Raw genomic sequence first — 26,860 nt, forward strand, 5'->3', positions numbered from 1 at the left:
TCACAATTATCTCTAAATGTAACAAGATAAATACACACAGGTGATCGCTGTCTGCAACAGAGACTTCTGGAAGACCATTTTAATGAGTGTGAGTGCTAAATTAATGACAAAAACAACAGTTGTGCTGTCTGCTTTACCAGAACAACATCCAACCATTATGTCCAAATATACTCTCTGATATCTTTTTGCTACGGCACAACAATTTCACACAAGCGTTGAAAAGCACAGCAGCAAGGCAGTAAGATGTAAATAGCTGCTTTTTTCACTGTTAGATATCATCTCGGTAGGCGTTATCTCTCAATAATTGAGGATAAAGTCGGAAATGGAGCAACTTGGATCAACAACAATGAACTGATGGCTGTTGTTAATAAATAATGCAATCAGTGCTTAATGCACTGAGGGAATACACGGCCCGCTGTGATCGGAATAGTAATTGAAAAGCCAACAAGTAATGCCATAATGAAGAGCAAGAGATACAGAAGGGCTAGTTTAATCTGCTCTTTAGTTCTTTCACTGTATGTTGAATACAAGCTGCTCTGGATTAAATGACTCACTCTTAATGCTAACACTTGAATAAAAGGGCACTTTAGACCGCTTAAACAGTAACTTTTTCATATAACAAACACAAAATCCTTGCTGTTCTCCAGCCTATTGACCTTTAAAGACCTAAAAGACAAAATGCAAGAAGGTCAGAACATTTATACAGAGCTAATTTATTCAGACCTGAAGCAAACCCTGCTCACTTCCATGTTCTATCACTGTTCGACCAAACTCAATATGATGTGTATTTTCTGCCCACACTGAAAGTGAAAATGCAGTGTGACAACACAAACACGGAAAATGAGAAAATACTGAATGTTTAATGTAAGACTACAGCTATATGGAGCAAGATTATGAGGTAATGATTTTTCATAGTGGGCAGGGCAACCCAGCACGAAACAACAAATAGGAACTAAGCAGCTAATTAAATGCTCTGTTTGTCGCAGTGGTTAGGACAAGAAAGCTCATTATGAAAGCGTCGCTTTATTGTGTTTGGTCTGTTTAAAACTAATTTAGAATTGTAATGTAAATTCCCCAAATAGCTGATTGATTAATAAAAAAATACTATGAACTATACTATTTACTATTACTATTTTTAAGGTTTTTGAAAGAAGTCTCTTATGCTCATCAAGCCTGCATTTATTTGATCAAAAGGTAACACTTTAGTATAAGGAACGTGTATTCACTATTAACTATGACTTTTCCCTCAATAAACTCCTAATTTACTGCTTATTAATATTTAGTAAGTTATTTGTTAAGTTTAGGTATTGGGTAGGATTAAGAATGTAGAATAAGGTCATGCAGAATAAGGCATTAATATGTGCTTAATAATTACTAATAAACAGCCAATGTTCTAGTAATAGGGCTGGACGATTAATCGAAAAGTAATCAAAACCGAAATTCAGAAACTCTAACCGACGTAAATTTTCCCATGTCGGTTATTTCGTTTTTTTTAAATCCTGTTAATACTTCTCACTTAAAAACATACTACCGCGTGTGTAGCCACGTGACTCCGCCCCCTCCAGTCAACACACAGGTGAACGCAGAGTCTTGCGTCCTCACTAAACTTTGTCAGTTGTATGTGTTTTAAGGTTTGCTAGTTTGGACATTCAAGCGATTTAGACAATCGGATGTGTATTATTATATCGAGCTACCGTGCTCGCGCAGCTGCACTGTGGCACGATCACTCATACAAACAGTAGCTGCACAAAACGTGAAGATCGCGCGCACTGAGAGGAGCAGAAACTAGTTGTCAGCGCAGTCCTGTGATTTATCACTAAAGTAGCTTAGAAACTCAAAAGTTATTATAGCATATATTTTTCTACTTTTGAAGTAACTATTTATAACGCACAGCTTCACAATTAATAGAGAGACAGCATGACTAATTCACACACGCAATCGCTCTCATTATGTACTGGTACTGTGCTAATTTATCTTTATCTGATTTACAACAAGCAGAAATCTGTAAGAAATGTTACGAACAAAAAAAAAATGCTGAAAGTGAGCTATGTCAGATCACTCTTTCAATAGGAAAAAATATCCCACCTATATTTCCATTACAAACAGTACATATTTACAGTACAAACCTTGTAAGTGAACTATGAGGGCAAAAAAAAAAAAAAAAAAACCCAGAAAACCCAGAAACAAAATAATCGTTCATTAATCGTAATCGAGGTAAAATGTTCAATTAATCGAGGTTTTGATTTTAGGTCATAATCGTCCATCCCCTCTAGTAATATGCATGCTAATAAGCAATTAGTCAAAAGACCCTAAAATAAAGTGTTACCGATCAAAAATACAGAAAAAAAAAAAACAGTAATATTTTGAAATATTACTACAAGTTAAAGGGTTAGTTCACCCAAAAATAAAAATTCTGTCATTTATTACTCACCCTCATGCCGTTCCACACCCGTAAGACCTTCGTTAATCTTCAGAAAGCAAACTGAGATATTTTTGTTGAAATCCGATAGCTCCATGAGGCCTACATAGGAAGCAATGACATTTCCTCTCTCAGGATCCATAAAGGTACTAAAAACATATTTAAATCAGTTTATGTGAGTACAGTGGTTCAATATTAATATTATAAAAGTGACGAGAATATTTTTGGTGCACCAAAAAAAACAAAATAACAACTTATATAGTGAAAAACAAAATAATGACTTATATAGTGATGGCCGATTTCAAAAAACTGCTTGAGGAAGCTTCGGAGCATAATGAATCAGCGTGTCGAATCAGCAGTTCGGAGCGCCAAAGTCATGTGATTTCAGCAGTTTGGCGGTTTGACACACGATCCGAATCATGATTCGATACGCTGATTCATAATGCTCCGAAGCTTCCTGAAGCAGTGTTTTGAAATTGGCCATCACTATAAGTCTTTTTTTTTTTTTTTTTTTTTTGGCGCACCAAAAATATTCTCGTCACTTTATAATATTAATATTGAACCACTGTACTCACATGAACTGATTTAAATATGTTTTTAGTACATTAATGGATCTTGAGAGAGGAAATGTCATTGCTGGCTATGCAGGCCTCACTGAGCCATCGGATTTAAACAAAAATATCTTAATTTGTGTTCCGAAGATTAACGAAGGTCTTACGGGTGTGGAACAGCATGAGGGTGAGTAATTAATGACATTATTTTCATTTTTGGGTGAACTAACCCTTTAAAATAATGGTTTTCTATTTATACTTTAAAATAAAATGTATTTCTGCACAGCATGTATTTAAAATAGAAAACTTTTGTAACAATATACACTACAGTTCAAAAATTTGGGGTCAGTAATTTTTTTCTTTCTTTTTTTGAAAGAAATTAATACTTTTATTCAGCAAGGATGTGTTAAATTGATAGAAAGTGATAGTTAAGACTTATATTGTTAGAAAATATTTCTATTTTGAATAAAAGCTGTTCTTTTTAACTTTTTATTCATCAATGAATCCTGAAAAAAGTATCACAGGTTACAAAAAAAAAATATTAAGCACACAACTATTTCCAATATCGATAATAACTGAACATCAAATCAGCATATTTGAATGATTTCTGAAGGATCATGTGACACTGAAGCAATGATGCTGAAAATTCAGCTTTGCCATTATGAGGAAAAATGTTAAAATATAATAAAATAGAAAACATTCTTACAGTTTAAAACAAATATTTAACAATATTCCTGTTCTTACTGTATTTTTGAAAAAAAAAAAAAAAAGAAAAAAAAAACAGTAACCTGATACTAAAATATTGTGAAGTTCTCAGTAAGAGGAATTCCAAGAATTCTGTTGACAAGACTTGTAGAAATACCTTGAAAAAAATATTCTAAATCCTTGACATTTTCATTCTCTCTTATCAAATATTATTTCTATGTTATGATAAAGAACAGAAAAAAATATATATTAGATGATTATATCTAGAGTGCAGGAGAACTGCAACAGAAAAAAAAAAAAAGAAGAACTTAAAACATTTTATTGTTGAAGCTCAAGTTTCATTAACAGGAGCTGTCAATTTCATTTTTGTCCTCCATAAATGTTCTAATTAGGCTCTGATTACACTCACAGCACAAACTCTAATCAACACTTACCTCAACTATATCCAAAAACACCAAATGACACATTTTTAACAAGAATAGAAGCCCATTTTAAAAATAACAGTCTGAAAGTCAATGTGACATCTCCAATCGCAAACATGTCACACGTAGACGTCTCAGTTCGACTGCGTTTATGACAGACACCAGACACAACATGGTGTCATCTGTCTACTGTGAGTGACTCTTTTATGTGATTGCTGTGGACAGCCACCTAGACGAGACACAAGGAGACATTATCAAGCTTCCTTCAATTCTTTGGGTCGCCTGCCGCCAACGACACTGTAGCAGTGCAGCGAAGTAACTGTGGGGTAAATTCAATCGGAGGAGGGTTAGGTGACAGGTTCAATCAGTCACCACCTGATTGTGCCTTTTCTTAGATTGAGGTCTGGAGGTGAGATGAAAAATAACACAGTAATTTGTTTCAGAAGCATTGCTATTAGGTCTCTAAAACTCATAGTGCCAATGTCTCGAATGCCCAGTGGCAAATAGAAAGCAAGATGTTTACTTGATGATTGCTTACACTGCGCCATTTTTTCCTGAGCAGTCCAAATTTATGAATCAACATTTCTTTCTGGCTTTGAGATAAATACCAACCATCTTCATTGCTTATCTGTCTGATCTGAGTTATTCTACTTTATAAAAACACTCTAACTTCAAATAACTCCATTTTAAAGCGGTTTTGAGAGAGGTGGTTTCACAAAATCCACAAGATTGCGCAATTCATCTCTGGTGAATCACTGTCAGGTACAATCTGGGAAATCTTTACATCCCATTCTGCTATACAGATTTACTTTCTTTTATTCCTAAGGTAAATCCACTGATTTCACACAGCGACTGGATGTTCACAGGGTATTGATATTTTAGAAAGAAATAATACCACTAAAGGATGACCATCAACAGCTTTGATGAATGAAACCTCAAGGCAACTGACAGGATTAAACAAAACCTGCTTCATTCTGTGCACTGCATGTCAAGACAGAGGAAGTAGGACAGATAGAGTGTGTGCTTCCTGTTCAGAGAAGCATACTGAGATCTAACATAATATATAGCATAAACACACTGTTACCCGGAACACTGCAGTTGACAGTTCAGATGATACCAACGTAAAAATATCAGTGAACTCTGTCAGGACTGTAAGGGAAAATTACATACAGCACACTGACATTACAAGAATGTTTAGAATGAATTAGCTTTGCATTATACAGAATTTCCTTATTTGGTTCCAGTCATACATTTCACAACGAATTTGCATCAATAAATCTAAATGCCACATGCATAATATTTTATTTCACAAATCAATTTAAGGCGCTTCTAATGAGTATCGCCTAATAGAGCACAACAGTCGAGTTTTGGAAGAATCCCATTCATCTTCTCCAGAGAAATTGAGTTTTAACGATTATGTATAAATCTTTCAAGAGAGAACTACAAGATCTCTATGATTGTTAAGAAATGATATATGCTTCTGTACAAGCCATTTCTTTAAAAGAAAAAGAAAAAAAAAAAATGTAGTAGCCAAATTCCTGTTGAACTACCTACTACCCATGATCCTGATGAAATATAGACCAAATCAGAGAAATTGTGTTACCAGCAAATTCCCAGCAAAAGAGCTCAGCAGTGATTGTACTGCCCCAGGAATCTTTGCAAATGATGTAAATCAAAGCAGTCTCTACACAATGCATGTTATTATCTGAATGTGTGGAAAAAAAAATAAATAAATAAAAATGAATAAAATGTTTTAAAAAAATATTGTTTTTAGAATTTTTACAATTAAAAATTACTGTAGGTCAGTAGTATATATATATATATATATATATAAAAAATACATTTTATACAGTAGTCAACATTTGAAGTGGATCAAAACCTTTCATCAAAGTTGTCCTAAGAACTACGTTGTCCTAAGAAGAAGGTTTTAGGACAACTTTGATGAAAGGTTTTGATCCACTTCAAAAGTTGACTAGTGTATTTTACCCAATACAAAGGTAATTAACATGAACCAAAAATGACCAGTATATTCTTACAGCATTTATTAACCCTTTGTTAATGTTAGTTAATAAAAATGTTCACATTAGTTCAAAGTGCATTATTAATGTTATCAGATACAACTTTTGATCTTAAATGTACTAAATGTTGAGATTATCATTAAAGGTGCAATAGGTGATTCTCTACAGAAATTTTTTTGTTATACTGGTTGAAAGTCTCCTCACATCCTGATAGCAATCACCTATATTAAACGGTCTAAATGTATTTTTAATAAATATACTGTATGTCATCTGTGGAAGTTGTAGGACCCTAAATTGTTCATCCAATCTTTATATTCGGTCCGAATGAAATAATACGATGTCCTACCTGCCTGTCAGCGTATGTTTTTACATACCCTCTTGCGCCCTGTTCGCACAGACATCATATGTAATCAGCGCGTTTTATGCTATGCAAAGTTTATACAGATTATAGACAGACCTCAGTCAAGGAGCACCGCAAACAAACAGCAGCCACCTCTTACAAAACAATGAGCGTCGTTCACACCATAACTACCGTAATTAAAAGATGCCGACCCGTGATGTTCTAACCAGAGCTATTCACGTCCTCAGACTCAGAATTATGTGTATTCATGTCAACAGTATCAACACCAAAATGATGCAGCAGTCAGTTACAAGCTCTCCAAGTTGTGTACATTCATTATTATTGTAATATTATGTGCTTTGAGACATGAGGTAGTTTAACTCTGTCTCTCGTAACGCTTTGCCAAGAGCAGATGTGCCTTCAGTGTTTTGGAGGAGACATGGCTTTGGACAGCGATTTGCAGGGAGGGTGTGATCATATGCTTTCGATGCTAGCAGGCTAACATTAGCATTTCCCAGATCACCTACTGCACCTTTAACTAAGATTATTAAATGCTGTAGAAGTATCCTATTATTCGTTGTTAGGCCATGTTAACTAATGTAGTTAACTGATGTTAACGAATGAAACCTTATTGTAAAGTGTTAACCATTTTATATTCAAACTACATCACTTATAATACTTTTTGGGATGCATAGTTCATTGCCTCATTCAGTAAGTTAATTTAAATTTAGGGCCAGATTTACTAAAAAGGGAAAATTAGCGTGAAAGCGCAGATTTGAGTGGAAAGTTCTGTGCATGATCTACTGACGACACGCAAATTAAAGAACAGCCGCAGCAGGATCATTTCCATAATGACCAACACAATCTACCAAGAGCAGCGAAAATTAGCACCTGGTTTAAGACATGCTTTTTTGGGGTGTTAAATAATGGTGCAAATACCAGTAAATTGACTAGTGCAACACTTAGTAAATCACCTTGCATGATTCATTTAAATACTCTCCTCCCGTAAATTTTGCATCTGAAAGGGACACTCCTACAAATGCATATGCATTAAGGTCAGCCACAAAAAAAATAATGTAAATAAAAAAAACTAATTTTTCACTGTGTTTTTTTAGTAAATCCTGACAGTAGTTTTTTAATGTCACAAGCTGTTAGTAAATCAGGGGCCGTATTCACAAAACATCTTAAGGCTATAAGTAGCTCCTAACTTGCCGATTAAGGAGAAACTCTTAAAACTAATGGGTGTGTCAGTCTTAATTTTAGGACTCCTAAATTTTTGCTCTAAGAGTATTTCACAAAGCATTTTAGTGCTAAAACTAGCTCCTAAATCTGTAAAACTTTAGTAGTCAAGAGGACTCCTAAGTCACTAAGACCAAATCAAAAACAATCCTAATCCACCTAAAGACACTGTACACCATGAGGCAATAGCGATAGAGCTTATTAGGTGCTGTACTTTTTCTTCATAAATGCAATACATATTTTGATTTATAGATTTGAATCTACGATAAGACGGCAAAAATAAATCTTAAATAAATAAATAAATAAATAAATAAATAAATAAATAAATAAAGTCCGATTACCTATGGCTGTTGTTTTCACGAGGTCACACTTACAAAAGAGCGAGAAAAAAAATATATAATAAGCATATTTGGCATGCTGTCCAAGGGGATCGAGGACTCCAAGCTTGGAGCCCAAACCCAGAGTTCTCTCCCGTATCCCCAGGAACCCACCCGAGAGTGAGGAACGGGGTGGCGGAGGGATGCAGGAAACTGTCAAGGTAACTATAAGTGATTCGGCTCTCGTCTGTGTATATGCGCCGAGCTGATTAGATAGACCGTTTGAACGCGCTTCTCCCAAATGTTGTTTATAAAACATCATTTGTCGCTTGAATTCTGCATTCTCTCAAGACACAGACATGTAAGAGGCTGACAATTAGCGAAACATATTTTATATATTTTTCTAGTTTAATTAGTGACACTTAACCTACAATTTAAAACCTTTATTTATGGCAATGTTTTTATTAAAAAAAAAAAAAAAAAATCTTTATTTGAATATGGCAACATTTGTATTTTAAAACCTTTATTTTAATATGGAAACATGATACCTCATTCTACAATATTTCTATGATTAAATCGATGACAGAGACTTCTCACCTATCAGCCAGTCACTAATGACATAGTTAGTGCTTTGATATCATCCACAGCATAGCTTCATTCATGGTCTTTTTCCTGACATTTTTTGGATAGCCTTATGGAGAAAATGAATGGGTAAATACATGCGGAACTGAAGCACCTTGAAAAAGTAAACAGTCACTGTCATCGCGCAAAAAAAAAAAAAAAAAAAAAAAAAATTATATATTGTGGATTACAAAGAGCTAAGCTCGTTCTTATGTACTTCAGGAATTACTTGCCATCATATTCATCAGTCAAATGGCCCCATGAAGTGACCACTTAAGAGCGTCAGATGGATGAGCTGGAGGAAATAACACAGGTCAAATTATCTTTGCTTACGCTGAGTCATTACATGTGGACTCACAATGGAAACCAATCAAGCACTGGGCTTGATTGGTTTCCATTGTCAGTCCACATGTAATGAGTGTGTGCAGGAAGTATAAGCATAACCATTTTCACATGAGCTCAGATTATTTGCTTTGTGTGCTTTTTAACTTGCAGATTCAGTGGTTTTCTTTCAAGCTCAAAGCTATCATTAAATAAATTAGAAAGCGCAGGTCAAGAAGTGTTTCTGTTCTGTCACTTACAATTTTCAAATTGTAGCTGGTATGTTCATCCACTTTTTTTTTTAAAACAAAGGCTGATTTAATCTAAGCTGCTCATTCTGGGATCCACAGCATCATGGGAGATTTCAGAAGTAACTCATACAACTTAAGCACAAGTGAAATCGACTCAAGCAGAACTCCTAACAGCACACCGCAGTTTGTCATGAACCTCATGATGGTCTTGACGCCGGCCTGCTGTGCTCTTCTCTCTCAATCATCGATTGAATGAAACAAGCATATCTTGGAAGACCATGTAGTATATCAGTCATGATTTTTTGATACAGTCTGAAGTCTATTTAACTACAAGAAAACCACAATCTTTTGCTGTCTTCTGGCTGTAAGTCCTGTACTGCTTTACTGTATCATAACTGAAACATGAGCACATTTGGACTATATTACCCATCATTTATTGACATTAATATGACAGGAAAAACCACTCTGTAATGATGTCTTCTGACTGTAAATTTCACCATTAAATAATCAATTGCATCCTGCTCTAACAGCTTATGGTATGGAACACATCGTATGCAGTATGTTATGTGTTACTTTTAATAAATGAATATGCCTGTGTAGTAATTTCAGTAAGTATTCCCATAAAATGGTATACCAGACTTTCAGAGATAGAATCTGTGGCCGGTTGCTGAGACTAGTCTTACAAGTTAGTCATTAATTATTTTTCTTCAAGACTGTTCATATCTTTTTATGTCAGTTACATAATGTAGATTGGTCTAATTTTATAACAAAAAGTAAGACTGATTACCCATAACTAACTACTAGTTGGTCAAAATAGTGCTTAAAAATGGTTATGTTAATGGTTATGTTAATGCAACTCGCTCCTGGTCAAACTCACACTTAATCTTGATCATTTATTTACACAATGGCAAGAAAATGAACAGGACAGAAATAAAGATCTGAAGTTATATTATCATAATTTCTGTAATTTTCAGATGGAATATGGATGAAACAGGATGGAAAATGATATTGACAACCGTGAGAAAAAAAGTATAAACTGACTACAAATTAAAATATTCCTAAGAAAATAATTTGTTTGAAACATTTTTGATCAGAGAGGAAAAAAGAAAAACCTAGAATATTTCTTAATAAATTGCTAGTTTTTCACATTGGTGGATATTATACATAATAGAAAATATAAATATATCCATATAATATATTATTATTATTATTATTATTATTATTATTATTATTAGACACATACTAACATTCAAAGGTTTGGGGTAAGACAACTGTTCTTAAAATTGACAATAATAAATGTATCTTGAGCACAAAATCAAATATTAGAATGATTTATGAAGGATCATGTGACACTGAAAACTGGAGTAATGGCTGTTAAAAATTCAGCTTTGCCATCACAGGAATAAATTAATATTTTGAAATTACATTAGAGTTTTTACTATATTTTTGATCTTTTGAATGGTAGTGTGTTTAATAAGAACATGAAAATTACCCATTTAAGTATGAGAGAATAAGAAAAAAAGAAGAAAAAAAAATTCCTGTACTGTTGTACTTGTAAATAACTGATAAACTGAAACACAAGCAAAAATTAAATAGTATGCGAATGTCTGGATTTCTTGAGGTTATTATTACTGGCAAAAAATCCCTATGCACTTAAGTCCTCTGACAGTAAACATCTCAATTAAATATACGATCCAATCTGGTAATTTTTCAATATCATATAATACTGTGGACCACAGACTGAAATACTTTTAAAAGGCTTTAACTATAAGAAAATGAATAGACTTTGAATTTGCAGGCAGCTTGTTATATTCCCTTCTGTATTAAAAAAATAAATAAATAAAAAATACAGCTTAAATTGCTGGCTCAGCAATAAAGCCAAGACCGATCACCATTATTCACTCAGGAAAAAAAAATAATAATAAAAAAAATCTCTCTATTCCCACCTAATCGTAAAATGTAGAGAGGAACCCATGAACAGCTGGGGACCGCAGAGCCACTTCATGCAGAAATAGTTTGTAATGCATCTCCCCGCGCTTGCAGTCAAAACGCATCCTGCCACTCCAAACAGAAAACAATCAATATAACATAGCAAGCTATTGACCTGTGCATTGTTCACCAAAACTGCAAAAGACGCAATTTTCTCAGAAACTGAGGTGGCTTGTCAACACGTTTGAGTGTTGTCCAGCAGCTTCTAAGACTCCCTCGTAAACAACGAATCAGGCAGATGCCGAGGGCCAATTCTATTAGCCGTGGAAACATTTTCTAGCAATGGATCTTTCTTTCACAATATTGTGAAGACGCTGCCTTTGATCTCTAGAACTAATGCCGAGGGCTTTACACTCACGGAAGCCGACTTTGCTCTGTTCTGTAGCTACCAATATTTTGCTATCCCAGTCTGTTGCTATTTATACAGAGCAACACTGCCAGCTAAAACAGTATTCCCAGGTGGCTCTATGATAGCCTCTCGCTTTCTGCACTATCCCTGTAAGTATAAATTAGGGATGCATAGTTCAATGTGTAGTTGCTAATGGCCATACCGCCACACAATTTTTTTCCCATACACCCCTAAGACCTTGGAAATGACACAAGTTCCCCGATTCCTTGGCACAAGGCATTTGGCTCGGAAACTAGAGCAAAGGCAGCGATAGTCATTATTTCATTGTTTGTAGGCAGGCTATGTGTTAATTAGATGCAAGGCACAGCAAATGTTAAGGAGGGTGTTAAGAGCCATCACCGGGCACAAGCAGCCCAAAGTAATGATCTACCAGGGGAGAATTTCCAGGGCAAAGTGGGAAAAACAGTATTTTAAATAGGCCCACAGCGAGTGTACGAGTGCGAGTGCCAACTTTAGAGAGCGCACAAGAGGGGATCGGTCTGAAAACATCCAGGAAGGCAGACGGCCTAATGCAATCACCATAAACAAATGTTGCTCACAGCGGTTGGTCCATGTACCTCTGGAGAAGTATAGCTGCACGTCTGCCAGAATCCAAAAATTGCAAGTCATTTTCTCATTGCACAGATATAACTCGAGGTCCCTCGGTGGACAGACCGCTATCTGATTTGACAGGTGCTTCAAAGCTGTCCACTAAACTGAGACAACTATCTTAAATGTACTGTGCTTTGAATCAAATGAGAACAGAGCCTCTATTTTCATATGTAGGTGAAGATATGAATGATGGAGTGGTGAGATTCAGTTTGAGAATAAAGATAGTTGTCATGCATGATGTGTCTGAGGTTTTTGGTCAGCGCAGCACCCAAAGGATTGAGTCTGCTCAAAGAAAATTCACATTGGGCACAAAAGAGCCCTCTTATTCCCATAAGACTTATCTCTTTAAGTTCTTAAACTGAATGGTTGTCTGTCATTTCTGCACTGAGTGTAGAGAGGTGAAGATGCAAAGGAGGACATAAACCCCTCCAAACCTGACAGGGATTAGGAACTTCAGAGGAATGGGGCTAATGGAGGGACGAGGACGGAGAAAAAGAACGGAGCAGTAATCGTGTGTCAAGTTTTGACTACTTTGTGGGGACCAAATGTCCCCACAAGGACAGTACAACAAAAGCAGCTTCACAAACGACTTAACCATATTAAATAATGTCTTGGTTAAAATGCAAAAGGTTCCTGGAATTTTGTTTTAGGATAGAGAAAATAGCATTAACATTAAAAAAAACGATAGTCAATGACAAAGCCTCAACATGAAAGAAAAACAAGCATGTGTGCGTAGAGGGATAGCATAGGAAACCCAGTAGCATGCTGCCTTCAAGTCATGTAGGAATGATCATATTTACAAGACATTACCAGTGAAAAACTTTCTTGGGGTTTGTCAATTAAAGAATCGTGTCAGAAGAAAATAGTATTGATCATAATAGGTTGTACCTGTGAATGCTGACTACCAATTTAAGAAGAAAAGCAATAATCTTGCCAGAAAACACTAATCATTTAGCTGACAGGCTTATGCAACCAAACAACATTTTGCATGTATTTCAGATGCAGCAGAAAATAACGTACATGCAGAGAATCAAACCTAACACACAGTGTTTACCCTTATTCCAATAGCTGTTGTGAGAATGCCAGAAAGAGAAAAAGATATGAAATTGCCCAACATGTCTATCGTAGTCAGACCAAAATCATTGAGTGCACATAACAGTATGATTTCACGATGGGAAAAATGAAAGCTAGTTGTTGATAATGGTAATACATGCATCTGTATGTGGGTGTTCTTCTGTTTACACATAATTATGGAGTGCCAAAACTGGCAGTTAATAATAAGGGTAATTAACAGATGCTAAGATATATAGCAGGCAGACAGACATTAAAAAGACTAACTGCTTTAGCTATTGCCTGAATACAAAGACTTTTCTTCTCTGGTACCCTAGTTTCCTATCTGTATCCACGAAGACATTAGTAAAGCCTACTTCAGTGACACCAAAATGTAATTGTTTCTTGAGCACCAAATCAGCATTTTAGAATAATTTCTGAAGGATAATGTGACATTCAAAACTGTGGCTGTTGAAAATTCACAGTTGTTTTCGTAAGAACAAATCACATTTTAAAATATATTAAAACAGAAAACAGTTATTTTAGATTTTATTAATATCTCACAATATTATTGTTTTATGGCATTTTTGATCAAATAAGTTAATATATAATAAACAAATTAATCTTCTATAATCCACAAATGTATTATTACTATCAGAACTTAAGACCCTCTTTACACCTGGTATTAAGATGCGTTTTGGTCCATCCGATCACAAATACAGGTATAAACGAGGTCTAAAAAGTTTTGAGCTTGTCCACTTTCGACCACTTCCTGAGGTAGTCAAAAACACATTCGACCAGACTGCTTTCATAGTGTAGACGCTCACGTGGCCGAATGTGTTCGAACAGCCACAAAATTCCGCCTACTGACCTAATGCATAAACATTATGGGAAGCGCGCTAGCCAGACGGGATTTAAACTTTGTTTAAAAGTTTGGTTTGAAGACCAAAAAAAAAAAAAAAAAAATACAAAAAATAATGTATCAAACATGATGTTCTCTCACCATTCATTTCCAACATGCACTCACTGCGTTCATCGTGGTCTTGCGGCTGTCAGAGCAGAAACAAAAGCTGCTTCTCTCCGTATGTTTCTCCATCGTCTCTAGTTATGTCCTCGTCTACTTGTGATCCGATGGACCAAAATGAATCTTAATACAAGGTGTACACATGGTCTATGATATCAATGCCGATTAATGTATCTTGTCAACTGGGCCACAATCCTCAATTTATAAATGCATTTGACTTGCTATAATAATATGCCAAAGTGATACAAATTACTGATTTGTGTTCTGAATAGTATAGAAGATAACACATTGTGAATTTGTTCCAAAAAAAAAAAAAAAAAAAAAGTGCATTTGTTGTATCACTGGTGCAAAAGACAATTTAGCCTCCAGAAATCTCATGCAATAACATTTGCCGGATCTCAACAGACACATACTTGCAATACTGACAAGCTTAAAGATGTTTTCATCCTGCTTCCAAAGCATTTTGACACTAACATCACTTGCGGCACCCAATGAGATCAAGTGCTCAGGGATGAAAAGCAATTAGACAATAAATGAGAATGTGGTAGAATGCAGCCGCTCAAAATGATTATTCTCTGAGCATCAGGGAGCGCCGTTGAGTGTCTATGATCCTGAACTAATAGAGGTTATGGACACACAGGGCTTTACGCAGTTTCGAGTGCATAAAGGTGACTTCTCCCCAGTGACTTGCCTGCTGAATTCAGTGTCTGTGGATGGATTGTAGGGCCTGTTGTTTAGACCAGGACATCCCTGAACCAATAAGAATCAATAAGCAACTTCACAAGGCCCCACAAGATCTCGTCACCACCCGCCTTGCCATTAGCATGTCCACGTCTAGTGGTGGTGGTGGGGGAGTGATGTAATTCAATTCGTGATGGAGCAGACTGCAGATCTAGTCATCCAGCTCTGCTCTCCAGGGTAACTGCTACGAAGACACGTAGCACAAAGAGATCCACACAAATACAAGCATATACTACTGTTCTGTTACAAAGTCTTGTGAGCCACCTTACCACTGTCTACATAGGCAGCTACCTACTAAGGCAGCATGCTAACAGACATGGAACCTAATAAGTGAACAACTTGGACCAGTGGTCTCAAACTGCCGGCTCGCCATTTTGCGGGCCAAGTTGAGATGTTTTCATCTCGCAGCGGCATAGGCGCGCCTGGAAAAACGAGTGTGCCACAGAGATGGAAACTCGAGTCTGTGACTTGGACTCGAGTAGCACTTAAGTCGCAAAAATAAACGACTTGCGACTTGACTTCGACTCGTGAACTACTAACTCGAGGCTTGACTTGGACTCGTGAACTACTAACCCGAGACTTAACTCAAGACTTGACTTGGACTTGAAGACAGAGACTTGTGAAAAATACAAGTCTTTTGGCGTGAAATTCCCGATTATGTTCTCTATTTACTACCCCGCACGATGGCACGAAACACCACATTTTACTATCTATTCATTCCCAAATATGTGCTGCAGCAGCGAATATCACAAATCATCTCTAAACACACCAAGCCAACGAGCGCGTGACGCATCTGAAGGCACGCGAATTCATCACCCATTAGAAAACTTGTTAAATTAGCAACAAATAATAACAATATAGCCAAGCCTTACCTTGTGATAAACTTTGTCATTTAATTTGAAAAGCTATCAATTAATCTGAAGGGAAGCTGAGGTGTTGCACAGCTGCAGAGGCTTGCTTGTGGTCCATTTTCAAGAAGTACATGTCCTTTTCAATTTTTTTTTTTTTTTTTTTTTTATTTTTTTTGCCCAAGTATTTGATAATGCATATAATATCCAGATTTACCATGTTAAATTGTATTTGGATTGAACGAGCACTTCCATGCGCATTTTATGACCCTGTCCGTCTGACTCATCTTTCCTTGCAGTGATTCTAAATGGTATAATTTTGTGTAAGGTTAGAAAGTAATAGAAATTATTTAAGTAGTATTTTGTGTGCTTTATTAGACAACTTTAAAGTAAAAATAATCTGTTTTGATATTTAAATACACTGTTAATTACAATAACAACTAGCTGAAAAAATATATATTGATAAAAACAGAACAAAGACTTGACTTGACTTGAGACTTTACTTGGACCCCTAAAGACTTGACTTGGACCTCAAAGACTTGAGACTTGATTTGGAGTTAGACCTCAAAGACTTGAGACTTGACTTGGACTTGACCGCAGGGACTTGTAAATATCTCTGGTGTGCCGCACCGCATGCGCGTCGCGACCGCGTCGCTTCTATTATGAGCGCGCTTGCCTAAATTACAGCAAAAGCACTCGCGCAAGTCGCGAGCGTCGATTTAAACCACCGAAACGCGTCCGATGCTACCAATAAGCGTTACCGGTGCTCAAACGGCATCTTGGACAAATGTGGCTCAGCTGTGTGAGCAGAAGCGATGCCAGGTGTCTGGAAAGAAATAGAATATTGTACAAATATATTCAGGGATTGCATTTGTTCAGTACAGTGTTGTTCAGTGCAAGATTTTGATGTTATTTAAGTATTATAATAAAATAAGTATTATTATAAAGTAAGGGAAAATATTTGCACTAACTTCAAAACTAATATTGTATGTAACAATGATAGACACTGCTGTTTACATTTTTTTAAGTATGGCAAAAATATTTTAGTAATGAAATTAAGTAAATGAGAAATAATGCAAAGGAAAGTAATTTTTCAGAAATTTTGTGTTTTCTTGTGCTTGAATGTTAAAATGGCCTTCCTATGAGGTGTCAATCACAGCAACGGCCCCCAGCCAATTGGAGTTTGAGACCCCTAACTTGGACACTCTACACAGGCAGAAACACTAATAGCAACTTGAGAGACTTGACCCTCAATTGATTTCATGAACTGAATTGAATTTAAAGTTAGCAGACTGCTAAGCTAACACCACAATATTTTAATACAAGTTTTTTTTAAAACTGGGGATCAGCAGAAAGATTAGGAGAAAAAATAAAACATCTAAATGTTTGAGCCATAGCAATGTAGGAAAGTGTTCCAACATGTGGTGGCCCGAGTTCGAGCCACAGCTTGAGGTCCATTCCCAGTCCAATACCCCTCTCTCTAAATAAAGGCGAAAAATATATATATTTATTTTTAGGAACTTCAAAAAGTTAACATTAAATATGTTTAACATTTTTTAATATGCTGCTTTGGAATTAAAATGATTGTTAAAAAAAATATATATGCATTACAAATACATTTGAATTGGAAAAACTCTAATATAACTCTGATATGTGGGCAGATATTATTTAGATTACTCAGATAGTGTCAACACAAGACAAAGTATAAATTGGGTCTTTATATTTGAAAATATATAGCAGCCTTTATATTTTAGAAAGGGTGTCCTTTGTATGAAAACCCCTGCTCCAAACACTGTAAAAATATATTTTTTCATACAATCAATTTTTAATCATTATTATTATTGTATTAAATCAAATATCACCATTTATGAAATCAACAACTTTTCCCACCTCATCCACCGTCTCGGATTCAATTTTCACTAAGCTCAGCACAATACTTTCTAGGGCTCCTTCTAGAACTTATGTGATGCTGCCATACAGTTTGGCTAAAGTTTGGCTAAAAAGAGATATCTTAAACATTCTGGATGCCATTCCAAAAGGTAGGCAAGACTTCTATGATTCCTTAAAATACTGCCACCATAATCTTAGGCTGCTTACTAGGTTTTAGTAAGGTTTTAACTGTCATGCATAAACGCAGAGGCTGTACACCACACACACACACACACACACACACACACACACACACACACACACAATGCCTGGAGGCTGTTTGTCACAAATCTATCATTTAAAAGAGGTTGACCTTCATTTTATGTCTCTGGCACCCCGATCTGTTGGTCAGAGGGCATGATGGGAAATGGGGAACTCTGGCCCCCATGACTGCAATCTTAATGTTCCTGCAGGCAGCACACCTCAGCCTAGATTGACACACAGCTACAGTACAGCCAGAGTGAAACCACCCCACGCCTCCAGCTCCCTCTGCTATTAATTATCCAGGTCTGGTGACAGCGTGCCACTGGCCGGCCGACAGCACGCTGGACAAACATGATCTATATCGGGCAAAAGTGACACCGTCAAAAGAACAGAGTGCATTCAAATGCAACCTCATGTGTTTACTGTAAAGAGCAGGAGACTGTGCTGTCCTGCTTAATTCGAGCAGGAAATTGTGATTGATAAACTAATAACATAGGGAATTGTTGAAGCAAGGAAAGAACCAGTATTCAATAGTATTCAATATAACAGTTAGTTCCGGTCCTTGAATTTGATTGGTTAAGCAGCATTCCAAAAGTGCTGATACACAGTCAAACAGCACTGGGACTTTTCACTGTTCTAGACAGACTGTATAACTAACAAATGGCTGATATTAAAATTACTAGTTTATTATAGTAGCTCATCTAAAATAAAATAAGTAAATCAATTAATAAATTGTTTTACATTCTACAAGTGAATTCAGGCATAACATATAATGTACAGTATTAAAAGTTGCACAGTAGTAATTATTATTTTGATATTTGCTAAAGATTACATTTAACCATGTTGTTGAAATATTAGTTTTAATTAAGATTAAAGGATTAGTTCACTTTCAAGTGATAATTAGCCCAAGCTTTACTTAGGTCTGTGACAGTGACACCACCAACAGGACAGGGGTGGGAATTCCATTTACAAGCTACATCAGCCTCAGTAATTTGTAAAAAAGACAGACTGGCTTCAGATTTTTTCCGTCACTGCTTAAAAAAAAAAAAAAAAATACAGTTAACGCAACCTCTGAGATATTATATATATATATATATATATATATATATATATATATATATATATATGCGCAATCTGAGAAATGTTAATAAGTATCCTGAAGCATCCAAGCTTTATAATGGCAGTTAATAGGGATCACGAGTATGAGCTGAAGAAAGTGCTTCCATCCACATCCATCCTTCATAAACGTGTACTCCACACGGCTCCAGGGGGTTAATAAAGGCCTTCTGAAGCATGCATGTGTGTAAAAAAAATATATCCATATTTAACAAGTCATGAAGTAAAATATCTAGCTTTCGCCAGACCGCCTTCCGTATTCTATTTACGAAGAAAGTGTAAAACTCTTGCAGTTCAAAAAGCTTACGCTACGTCCTAGCTAGATATTTTACTTCATAACTTGTTAAATATGGATATTTTTTAAAATTTAAAATTTTTTTTTAATTTAAAAATAGAAAAAGAAGATGAACAATTACATTTCCAATATCGTCTGATAAAGAACTAAATAGCTAGCTAAATATATATGAACTAACCAACCAACTAAACATTGGGGACATGAAAAGTTAAATATCTAATATCGCCCAATACTAATAATTTAAAAATTAATTAATTAAGAAAATCAGTCATTTTAAGTGCTGCAAGTGAATTTAAGCACCACATGGCGGGGAGTTCTGCACAAGCAAATACCATTCAGATTTTCTTCATAAAAATCTTCAGGCTTCAGAGAAATTATCCTATCTCACAGATTTATGAGACAGCTGGGGGTAATATATCTTCACATCAGCAGGTTTCATTTAAAATGATAAAGCAATCTGTACCTCGTACGCACTACAGAGGCAGCAGCACGTGTAGAGGAGGCCATTAAAATGCACAGAAATCAGGCTGGTCAGTTCAGCTGTCATTGACAAATAGCTTTCCACATGCCTATTCCTCCTTGCTTTTGTGTCAGCTAAAGCATCCATGCACAGATCCATTACAGAGAGACCTGAATATGTATGTACGAAGCCTTCGTCTTCCTTTCATCATCGTAGGGTAACAAGCAAAGCTCTGATTCACAGACACACACACGCGCACACACAGGAGATTAAAAAAAAAAAAAAAGACCTTATGAGCTGCCTTTTAGTTTGGATAGAAAAAAGCAAGCCTTTTCAGTTCAAAGAGACATTCAAATGTCCTCTACTGGTCAACATAATCCTTCAGAAACACAATTAATCACCATATTCTTTTTGGTTGCTCTGTTTCAGTTCCTAATTCTGCTTCAGGCCTCTTTAAAACTTAAGTTTTAAGTCTGTGAGGTTCAGATGCCATAAACAAGCTCCCAAGATGTACAGCACACTCAAACTTCATCAAGAAACAGCTGGAAAAGGGGAAAACATGCCTCGTTTCTGATGAGACCGCACTTATGTGTACTTACACTTCAAAATGCTCAGATTGTAAAGGTCATCAGAAGTAAATACACAGGGGGGAAAAAATACTCAAGCTAAGAGTGGACCACGTAATCAACATCATTTTCAAAATATTGTGTTTTTCCAAGGAAAGTTTCAGGAGGAACTTCAGAAAGATGCTGACAGACTTGACAGTACAGTAGTCCTCGTAAAGAATAAATTCACAGATAATTGCTAATGTTCTTTCTAAGTTTCTCTCTTGTCTTGTCCTTAGCTGACTGCTGTGATTTTCAGATGAAGAACTGTGACGTTTAAGAGAAGCAAATAAGGAAGGAGAGCACGATCAGATGACTGATAGAGTGAACGGTTCAATCAATAAACACTGGAGAAGGGGCCCAACACTGTTTGCACAGAAGCCAGATGGAGAAAGCTGTTGAAACCTCATACGGGCTGAAATCATGTTCCGGGCCACCAGGGACACATCGTTTTTATCTACGAGGGCGGGGGGTGGTGTGGGCTCTGGCTTTCCTGGCATTCCTCGCCCATTACCGAATCACAGAGGAACCGTCTGCCAAGACCTTAAACGCTCCAATACATCTCAGCGATATGCGTGCGGAGATGTGTTCGGCGTTTAATTCGAGTATTAATCAATTGCTTTCATCAACAGATGAATGAGACTTTGGGTGTCATGAACAAGCAATGGTGAACAAAAACAACAACAACTGGTTTCCACGTGAGGTGTATTTCAATTAAATTACAGCATCTTTCTGTATAAAGACAGAACGCTTACTCGAACACTGTCTTGTTTCATGCTTTGCTGTAACTTCAATCACTCTGTATGTGCTTCAGTAAAAGGTGGAAATCAACTTGATGTGGGTCAGTGAGCGTAAAAAAAAAAAAAAAAGTGAACAGAATAACTCTGATAGTTTGCTCTCAGGAAAAACTGATGTCTGTCATTTGTATCAGGGATTTGAAAACCAATATTTTTAGCAGAACGTAATAGAACACATGAAAAAAAAAAAAAAAAAAGTTAATTGTTCCAGAGTAAAAGCCTTATTTTTAAATGATGGTTTCTTAATAACGTTAAGGTTATGGTTACTTAATAACAAATTTTTTATGGGGTCTAGGGAAATTTCAGCAAAAGTCTCTATTTTAGGAAACAATTGAAATGAAATAGATTTTGATAATTTTAATCTTTCCTACAGACTCTGATCTTTACACATAACTTGTGTTGTAAAGGAAGCACTCTAGTTTTATACTGATGCTGGCTCTCGATGTTGACGGGGTGTTAGAGTGATTCACAGCCAGTCTCTTTGCCTCAGCAGTCGGGCCCTGAGCTCTCCATCTTATTTATATGAATGATTCAAGCCTACGAATATGCATCAGTCCACACCTGCCATTACTCTGCCTGATTGTCACACCTGAGACGCCTCCAGAAACGACTGCAAAAACGAGCAAGCTGCAATGAATACAAGCAGTGAGACACAGTTTCTCATTTTCAGCTTTAATTCACAGCTCCGATCGGATGAAAAACAAACGGCACGAACGGATGTATATCCACTAACTCAGAGACAGGAGAGCTCAGCTGTGCTTGGTTAATCACAGTTAGAGATGGCTCTCAGGAGGGGAGGGACGTCTATGTCCTGGTTGGCTGAAAGTCTTGCAGATAGAGATGATCAAACGTCTGATGGTTGATGCTGATTAAGGCAAAATGCTGCCGCAGAACGGAGCTCTTTCTCCACATGCCATCATGTGTTTAAATGAAATATAAGACACACAAGTACATTACTTATGGAGTGTGCAGACCAAATGGAGCTATTTTCAGTGGCGAGTTGAATTTATTTATTCATCAGAGAAGGAGACTGTGTGAAAAAGATGACTAAAGTATCGACTATTTGTTGTCAGAGTTGCACATTTGCATCAAAATTGCAGTTATTCTGCTACAAAACTCATTTGCATGTGAAAAAAAAAAAACTCCAAAAGTTTGCAGCATCTTCTATATTTTTCAAAAGCAAATCAAACTGACTCAAAACTCCCATTAAATCTCAACACAAACAGGACATGTGGGCCGTACGCAACTCTATATGCAGCCATTTCCATGTGTCGACATGACTAAATAACACAAAGCAAATTCCTGTCTGATATTTTGATATGAAACTTTCAAGTATTGTACTCTGGTGAAAATGGGGCAAAAGCAATGCAGGTAATAGATTGCAAGGCTTTCATCTGAATTCCTACATGAAGTATGAATAATACTTTATCATCCTCTTCTCAAAGTAGGGCAGGTAAGCGTCAGTGAGTCATGGAAGTTCAAAGACATACTTCAACATTCAACTCTTGGGACAAAAATATCACTACAAAACAACAACAGCTCACAATATATCTGTTGATCGGTGAATTTTTGTAAACATTCAGCATTAATGCTCCATGCATTGACAGTAACAACTAATGTCAACCACAGTCAGCTTTGAAAAACACCCTGCAGTAGGCACACACCTTCCCACATTGTTGTCTCCTTCACACATAAAGGAATTGATCAGTCTAAGCACAGACCCCTTGAACAAAAAAGATGTGAACCCTGGATTGAGCGAGAGCCGGTGGGCACAAAACAGCATTTATTGTAGTCAGGAAAAAGATAAAACATGCCGAATGCAGCAAAAGTCAACACAAATCCCACAGCTGTCGTTTTAACTTTGAGATTGCAGCGTCAGAACAGTGATTTACCTGGCTGTGGACCGGACCACCTGAACTAGCATGTCTCTGAGACCACACAAAGTGACTCCATTCATTTTGAGCCCTCCTTTATTTATAATTCATGCACTCGGGAAGAGCAGATCTTAAAGCTGCCGCCGTGACTCTCTCCTCTCGTCTCATATCAAAGTTTCCGTAAAATAAGCTCCGAGCCACGGCACTTACATAAGAACCTCCTCAGTTTCTCAGAGTGTACCTCTATCAGGAGAAACTCACATCTAACTCCCGCAAAAATGGAAAATCAGACATACTTTAATGAGCATTCAGGCATCCTCTGCTAATCTACCGACAGCAATGTAGCATGCAAGTCTTACCTACGCTGATGCTTCCAGCTGACAGCCTGCGAAAGCGAGCGGGAGTGCGAGAATGTGTGCGTTCGGGAGAGAGAGAGGAGATACTGCCGATGTGACAGCGCACAGCTCATTGCGCTCTTTTCACTGAGGGTGCTTGAGCTTGCGGAGGTGGTCCCTCTCACTCCTGTGACATCTGCTTCTCTCTTTAAACTCATTGGCTAAGAGGGATGATTCCTATTTAGCCAGCCCTGCACCCCTCAAGTAACACCCTCCCCTTCCAAACAATCCCTCTCTCTCTCTCTCTCTCTCTCTCTCTCTCTCTCTCTCTCTCGGCACGCATGCATGCATCTTTTCTTTTCCCTTCATGTTCTTTTCCTCATTTTCATCTCAATCCTGGGTTCCTCGCTGCCGTCAGAAGCCATGGCACACGCTCGGTAACCCCTCATTGAAGTGCAACACTATTGTTTTGGTCCCTTTTCACTGCCTGTCTGCATCCATAAGTGTCTTTTCGCTGTCACACTCTCTTTATGTTTCTATACAGTCCCTCCACAATGCCCTGAGATGCTTTCAACACTGACTTCTGAATAGAGGTTTGTTTTCTTTCTTTTTGATCATGAAGGAATCAACTCTGTCCTTTCAAAAAAGTGGAAATGACAAAACTAATGTGGATATATTCGTTCTAAAATGTCCAATTTTTGTGCGCTGCAAACATCTTTAAAGTGTCTGTTTGAAGCATTGTAATTTATTTGTGCCTGCTGAAATTGTAAATTACTACATAAATTACACTTAGAGGAATATTTAAAAAGCCACAGATGCACAAGGGGTGACATTTGAATGTGAGATGTATTTATTTTTAATGGAGCTGACAGCACAAAAGATTTTCCGATGCTGTCCATTAAGCTCAACAGGACATGCATTAAATTCACTGCACATTAGGTGTGCATTAACCTCTATGGACATTATACACCACTGAGAAAATGCTACATCGACTAGCATTTTCAGTTTCAGTGTTACAATATGGTTCAATTTGTGGTTAATTATGATTTAATGCATGAAACAATTATGAATTAATACATTACTGAAGCTAGGGCTGGGCAATTTTTCCGATTTTTTTTATTAATTCAAATTTAATGTTTTGCCTCGATTTTATTATTTTTTAAATCGAGAAATCGCGATTTTGAATAAAAATGTTAGCAAGCGTTACAATTAGACATGTTGACAATACAGCAATGATAACCGTATTAGGAGAAGAAAATGATCCGACCTCATGATGGCGCCGGCGCGCCTGATTAACAGCTCTCATGTGACGCTCTATGAACGTAGAACACATCACTATTCTTAAGCGGCTGTTCATTCAGAAATGCTTTATTGCGTTATAAAAATGAGACGCAGGAAGTGGAATGAGAAAAAAAGGCAAAGATATTAAACTTGAGTTGAGCTTTTTTTTTTTTTTTTTTTAACTTGACCGCTGTGTTTTTAGAATGCCGTTTCATGGGTGAGACGCTGCAAAAGACGCGAGACACGAGTGCAACACCTAAACATGTCCGCCAAACATAAAAACAATTGGACAAATAGTGCAATGGAATGCAAAAACCTGTAAACCTGTTTGATATTTCATGTTTGCATGATGGTGACAGGCTGAAAGCTGCTGTTGTTTTCTGTTTTTACAAAGCATTTGCTGTTAATAACAGCCTATTACTTATGTTATTTATTACTTTTTGGCTAAGAAATATTTAACATTTTCTTATTTTATATTATTTCTGAATATATAGGATGTGTTTAAGATAAGCTTGTACAACATTTGCCTTCATATTTCAGGCATAATTTCTGCAAACATATTTAACAAATTGTTTTACATTTACACCATGTTGAGGTGCACTTGGAATGGAACATTTTTTAACCAGATTGTTAAAGAGAATGTTACTTAAATCATATTGTAGTTAAGTTTTTAAGTTGACTAGTTAAAAAAATCAAAATTGTGAATCGGTCAATCGTTCAAGATTTTAATCGTTCAAGATCAAGATTTTATTTTTTTGCCATATCGCCCAACCCTAACTGAAGCACTAAGGCTGTAAGTACGAATATTTGTGATACCGGCATTATATCAAGAAGTCCGATCCTCAAAAATACTGACATCAAATGTTTTTTTTTTATCATGAAAACAATTGCATAACTTTAAAGTGTGGGGAACAATTGGGGACAATTAATGTACTGTAAATTGATGATAGTTTAGGCCTGACTTTCAATACTGTAATGTTGAATGGCCTTAATTACTCATTTTATCCCAGAAATTGAAGAGAAAAAAAGTGATGCTGGCCTTCATTCAAAGATCTTCATAAAAACATGCCATTAAACAATTATTTAAACTATAAATTATTTAAAATACTGTTGTTTCCACATTCATTTGAAAATTCAATGTGAAAATGATTACAATTTTATGTTAAGTGCAATTTATGTACGATTAGTTACAGAAGTCTGTGTGATTAATTTGTTATATTTTTAATTGACTGACAGCCCTACAGTATGCATTACATATCAAGAAGCAACAAAGAATAACACTGATTTTGAGCATAAATTAACTTTCATTTTTAAAACACTATTGCTCATTGTTAATCAAATGTTCATTCAAAATACATTAATGTTAATTTATAAAACATTAAATGTTAAAGTACATCAAAATATACAAAAATCAACTAAGATTAATAAATTATGTTAACATTGTTCATTGTTAGTAAATGATACCCAGTGCATTAAATAACATTTTGGTTACAGTTCACAAAAAGGTTCAGTCACCTGACAGAAATGTAAAGCAGTCAAATTTTCTTTGAATATCTCATTTGAATTGCTTTCAAAAGCCTCAACATTCAACACCAGAGATTCAACAATTTCAGAGTGATTATTAAACTTGCCATCCATTTTTGTTGTACACATAAATGTAGGTTGGATTTTCTGCTTAATATCTCCTTTTCAGTTCATAAAACAAGCCTGAAATGACATGAGGATGAGAAAATGGGGTATATTTTTGCGGTCATCAATCAATTTGAGCCATCTTATCAGAGAGGATTCAAGAGGTACTGGATGCCAAACGGAATGAGAATACACACCATTAGCATCACAACCAAATAAGGGTTCCATAATATAATTTAGAAATTTCCTCCGCAAGCTTTCAATTTTTCCATGACTAGAGTTCAAAACATTTTACAAGTTGAATTTCCTGGAAGACCACTTTTGAGTATAAAGGCTGAGTGGGACAAAAGCTGTCTGTGCTGGTAAAGAAAACTAAAGGCTTCTAAATATAGCAGAGCACCAGCAGAAAATAATGCAGAATGCTGAAGAGTCCAGAACTGCTCCCTAGGGAACAAACACTACATCCACTAACGACCTCT

General features: G+C 36.3%; 1 protein-coding gene across 3 annotated transcripts in view; it reads right to left on the minus strand.

Moving 5' to 3' along the window:
* thsd7ba (thrombospondin, type I, domain containing 7Ba) overlaps window positions 1–23,643 on the minus strand; it is a 234,178-nt gene extending 210,535 nt beyond the window's left edge. For 2 of the 3 annotated variants that reach the window (XM_051905093.1, XM_051905091.1), the window contains exon 1: window positions 23,496–23,643. The gene's annotated coding sequence lies outside the window, so the exon portion shown is untranslated. The remainder of the gene's footprint in view (window positions 1–23,495) is intronic. The other variant, XM_051905092.1, reaches the window with a different exon arrangement.
* Window positions 23,644–26,860: the final 3,217 nt, after the last annotated feature.

The sequence above is a fragment of the Ctenopharyngodon idella genome, chromosome 9, assembly GCF_019924925.1.
Source record: "Ctenopharyngodon idella isolate HZGC_01 chromosome 9, HZGC01, whole genome shotgun sequence".
NCBI classification, from domain to species: domain Eukaryota; kingdom Metazoa; phylum Chordata; class Actinopteri; order Cypriniformes; family Xenocyprididae; genus Ctenopharyngodon; species Ctenopharyngodon idella.